The following is a 5,378-nucleotide window of genomic DNA, read 5'->3' as shown; positions in this document are numbered from 1 at the left end:
ATGCGCCTTTTCAGGGGCCTCACGGTGAACGTTCAGGTTCATCTTCTAATAATTTCTGATGATCATTTTGAACTGGAATGTTAGAGGTTTAGGGGATTCTAGTAGGAAAAATGATGTTTTATTTTTTGTTAGGAAGTATAAACCAGATGTCCTTATTTTGCAAGAGACCAAACTTCCCAACCCTTCTGTGATAGGTGCTCGAGAAGTCTGGGGCTCTAGTTCGTTGTGTTTTGAGGGTATTGATTCTGTGGGGGCATCGGGTGGGCTGTGAGTGTTGTGGAATCCTCAGATTCTGCATAGTTTTGAGGTTTTAAAAGGGGATAGGTGGTTAGCTATACTCTTTAATGGTCCTGAGTCTGACTTTTTGTAGGGTCTTTTGAATGTTTATGGTCCAAACAATGTTGCTCTCAAAGCTGGGTTTCTCAATGAGTTATTGGGGGTTTTATCTTAGTTTCGATTTTCCTTTATTGTGGTGGTGATTTTAATTTAATTCGGTAGCTTGAGGATTTTTCCTCAGGAGGCCGGATTAACCGTACTATGAGATTGTTTAATGGTTTTATTCAAAACCATGGCTTGATGGATTTACCTTTGTTAGGAGCTTCTTTTACCTGGACCAATAATAGTTATGGGAATCTTATCATGACGAAAATTGATAGATTTTTTGTTTCTAATAATTTTTTGGAAAGGTTTCCTTTAGCCTCTGTGATAGCTTTGCCTAGATTGTCTTCAGACCATACACCTCATCTTCTTCAGCCCAAATGTTCTCTTAGAGGTCCAAAGCCTTTTATGCTGGAGATTGGCTGGTTGGATGAGATGGGTGTGATGGATCTTATTAGGACTTGGGAGAATGCGATTACTTTTAGCTCTATAGATTTTTGGCTGCACAAAAAATTGTTATATGTGAAGTACAAGCTGATTGAATGGAAGAAGGAAAATAAATATTAATTGGGGACTAAGATTGATAGTCTTTTGGAGGATATTAAAGGGATTGACCAAACTGTACAGATTGGAGGGGTTTACTCTGAGTTACTCGTTAGTGAGAGAATTGGGAAAATTAATACTCTGAATATACTTTGTAGGTCGGAGAAAATTTATTGGCGACAAAGTTCTTGAGTCGAATGGCTGAAAGAGGGCGGTCTGAACACATAATTTTTTCATTCTATTGCCTGTGCACGCAAGCGACAGAATGATCTCTCAGGTCTTACGATTCAAGGAGTAATGCAGGAGGATATTGATAGTCGCAATTTGGCGATAATTGAGCATTTTTGAAAGGCTTTTTCATTGGAAATATGCGCTACCCTTAGATTGGGTTGTATTTCTTTTAAAACTCTTTCAGAGACAGTTGCAGCACAACTTGAAGTTGAGGTCTCAATGGACGAACTGAAATTAGTTGTTTTTTCGTTGGCAGGAGATAAGGCACCTGGACCTGACGGCTTTCCTATGTGTTTTTTCCATAGGTTTTGGTCGATGTTGTTAGGGGAACTTTTATGTATAGTACGAAGTTTTTTGGATAGGGGAGAAATTTTTAGAGGTGTTAACTTTACTTTCATTGCTCTCATTCCAAAAAAATATATTATTAAGGAGTTCTCAAATATCAGACCTATTTTGTTATTATTTAATCTGTATAAAATTGTGACAAAGGTGCTGGCTATACGGTTGAAAAGAGTGCTGAACATTGTTATTTCTGATCCCTAAACAGTTTTTATTCAAAATATATTGATTACTGATAGTGTATTAATTGCTCAAGAATGTATCCACTCCAAGACTCAAAGCAAGGAACCAGGGGTTGTTATTAAACTGGACATGGAAAAGGCGTATGATTGAGTAGAGTGGTGCATTCTCATAGAAATTTTAAAATGCATGGGGTATGGTGAGAAATGGCGTAATTGGATTTATGGATGCCTCTCATCGACACATTTTTTGATTCTTATTGATGGTAGCCCCAAAGGCTTTTTTAAATCCTCTAGAGGTCTTCGTCAAGGAGACCCATTATCGCCATTTTTATTCACCATTTATGCGGAATGTTTTAGCCTGATGATATCTAATGTGGTAAACATGGGCAACTTTATTGGTTTCCAGGTGGGGCAAAATGGTCCTTATATTTTTTATCTACAATATGCATATGATACATTAATTTTCACAGAGACAAAGAAGGAGTAGATTGAATATCTAAGCCGGTTTCTAAGGTGTAGTGAGGTGGCAGTAGGTTTAAAAGCGAACATTGCAAAAACATCAATAGTGGGTGTTGATTGCAATAGTGCACTGATAGAGGAAGTTGCATTGTTGCTTGGATGTAGAGTTGACAAATTTCCCATAATTTATATGGACTCCCAATTTCTGATTCTAAGTTTCCTATTTCAGTATGGGATAGAGTGATTCAACGAGCTCAGACTAAACTGGATCTATGGAAGCAAAAATATTTATTACTAGGGGGAATAGTGACTTTGGTTAAATCTTACTTGTCAAATTTACCTATTTATCAGATGTCTCTGTTGAAGATGCTAGCAGGTATTGTTAAGAAAACTGAAAAGATGATGAGGTGTTTTTTATGGTGGTCTTCTGAAGAGAATAGGAAATATCATTTGTTTAGATGAGATAGAGTGTGTACCCCTAAAAGTGAAGGAGGTCTTGGTATTCGAAGAGTATCTCTAATGAATGAGGCCTTGCTAACGAAGTGGTGGTGGCGGAGTTTGTTGTGTAAGGATCAGCTTTGGTGTAAGGTCCTATTTGCAAAATATGGTAGTGACAGATTTGGAGTGTGGATTAGAGGTGGCAGAAGGAGTGCATCTAGATCTGTTTTTTGATAGCTTTAAAATATATTTCCATCTTTAATTATAAAATTTAACGTTTCAAAAATAGTTTAGATCGAGTAGATTTATGAAAACTTGAAAATTGACGGTCCAAAATGCGTTATAAGATGTATTATTTCTAAACCTTGAAATCCATTTTTTTTTTTCTCATGTCAATGTATCTTGATGTCGAGATGATCAATTTGATGATATCTGGACATCAAAACAACCTCTTCTAGCGAACGTTTTAATGTGGGCTCTAATTTGATTGTTGAGAGCTCAAGCTCTATATAATTTTTTTTAAAATATAAATGGTCTAGATAATGTCACACAAAATACACAACTTTTATAAGGAACAATCTTTTATTCTCTTTTTATCCAGAGGTCACATGATTTGATGGTCTTCTGTATTGATTGCTCTCTCCCTCTTTCTTCTCGCATTCTGTCTCAATATTCAAACTGCTCTTCTCCACTTATATTATCTCTCTAGGAAATTATTACATATTTTTTTAGTGAAATTTAAAGGTAACTTTTCTAAAACAATAAATGAAAAAAGAGAGACATGAAGCTTCAAGATTTCGTTTTTTAAAAGAGGGGCAAGTCAATCCATTTACCCCTCTACAAACAGTGGGAGGGCCAAAAAGTCACAAACAGCAAAATAAAATATTGTTTTTTTTTTTTTTTAATATTTCTCATAAGGCTTTTTAATAAAGATAAGGCTTCTATAGGTCCCCTGCCTTATCAATTTAAATGAGTCTCTCAAAAAATATATAAATCCATTTAAATATGGATTTTGGATTTAAAAATTTAAATATTAAAAAACTAGGCCTCATGATTATAAATATGAAAAAAATAAATTGTTAAAAACCTAGGCCTTGACACATCAATTAGTTTTTCAATAAAGAAAAAGTGGAGTGAGCAACATGTATTCTATATTTGTCTCCCCAGATGCACTTCACATTCATCTTAGAGATCATTGCAAAAAGGTGGTGGTCCCATCAAAATCGATAAATCAAAGATTGAAAACGTACATAAAAAAATATTACCTTTTTTTAAAAAAAATGATTTTTAATTCTTTTTAAAATTATTTTATAATTCACGTTCGCCATGGTATATAATGCAAAGGTCTAAAATTTTTGGATCCAAAATTGATCTTTTAGATGGATTTTGGAAGGAGGACTTATGTAAAGAAAAAGTTTATATAAATTGCAACTTCAAAATATAGAATCAAGGATGTACCTCAAATATTCATAGAAAAAAGGTTGTTTTAATGTTGAAAACCATCTTTGATCATCTTGACATTAAAATGTATGAATATAAAAAAAAAAAAAATTTTATCCTAAAAATAGTACATCTTACAACACATTGTTTAGATCATCCATTTTCAATATTGTCATGTGTTTATTGATCTAACTGATTTTAACCATTTTTGAAGTTTTAAATTTAGTAAATAGAAATGACAATAGATTTTTAGATAATCCTAAAAATATTTTACACCAAAATTACATGATAAAATTTAGAAGTGTGTCCCTATGAGATTGTTTAAGATTGGAACCTCATAAAAACTGCACCTCTTATATAAAGAACAAATGCTTCCTGCGAAGAGGTATAAAGCCTCTATCTTAAAGATGGATGCAAATAAGTGGTCCATCTAAAAACAATTGTAGCTAACGGTCTAAATATTTTATTAATATAATTATTATTTATAGTTTTTAAAATTTATTTATTTTTTTATATTCATAATCGTTTAAAATTATATATTCTTTAAAATTAAGATCAAATTATATTTAAAAATTATATTTATTGCCAATCCCGTATTTGTACATGTGCGGGCTTGGCCGCATGCTAACTGAGTCCCTCAAAAAGTTAAAAACCCTCTCTCTCGGCGACAATTTTGATTTTTTTTTTCTCACTTTTTGGAGTGATATTTAATGACAATGGAAAAAAACGAAACCCGATAAAAAAAAGAGGAAATCCAATAATAACAAGTTTTGTAGAATTATGGATTTTTTTTTTTCTAGCAATTTGGGGTTCTCTCTTTCTGTGTATGTGTATGCTTGGATGCATGCCCGTATCAATGTGTATACGGTATACCTATTTATGCATGCATGCATATCTATCTATGTTGATGCGTGCATGTATCAGTGGGTATACCTATTTATGCCTTCGTGCCTGCGTGTATGTGGATGGATGCATGTATCAATGTGTATGATTGTATACAAGGATTATGTATTTGAATCGGTGTCTGGCAGGGTTAAAAGACTCGGACGAGTCGGTTTGGTCTTGGCACCTTCCCGAGGCAATTTTACTGGCAAACTCGGCATTATTGGTTCTTAAAAAATTAACTTCTTATTATTACTAAATACTAAATGAGTAATAAATGATGCAAAAATTCGTTCCATATAATGTTATTTATTTTTTTGGTTTTTATGATGCTTTGTGAATTTTCCTTATTTTGTCCTCTAGCTTTCTGTTTTTCCCTTTTTTATGGATTTTTTTTGAATTCTTCAAAGCTATAAGTCAATTTGTTCCATTTTCCCAATTTTCCTATTTTTGTATGCTTTTATGTTTTAATTACTTCTTGAGATT

The sequence above is a fragment of the Amborella trichopoda genome, chromosome 2, assembly GCF_054954075.1.
Source record: "Amborella trichopoda isolate Santa Cruz 75 chromosome 2, AtrichopodaSantaCruz75HAP2 v2.0, whole genome shotgun sequence".
NCBI classification, from domain to species: domain Eukaryota; kingdom Viridiplantae; phylum Streptophyta; class Magnoliopsida; order Amborellales; family Amborellaceae; genus Amborella; species Amborella trichopoda.
The sequence above is the reverse complement of the archived record's forward strand: the minus strand, read 5'-3'. Positions refer to the sequence as shown.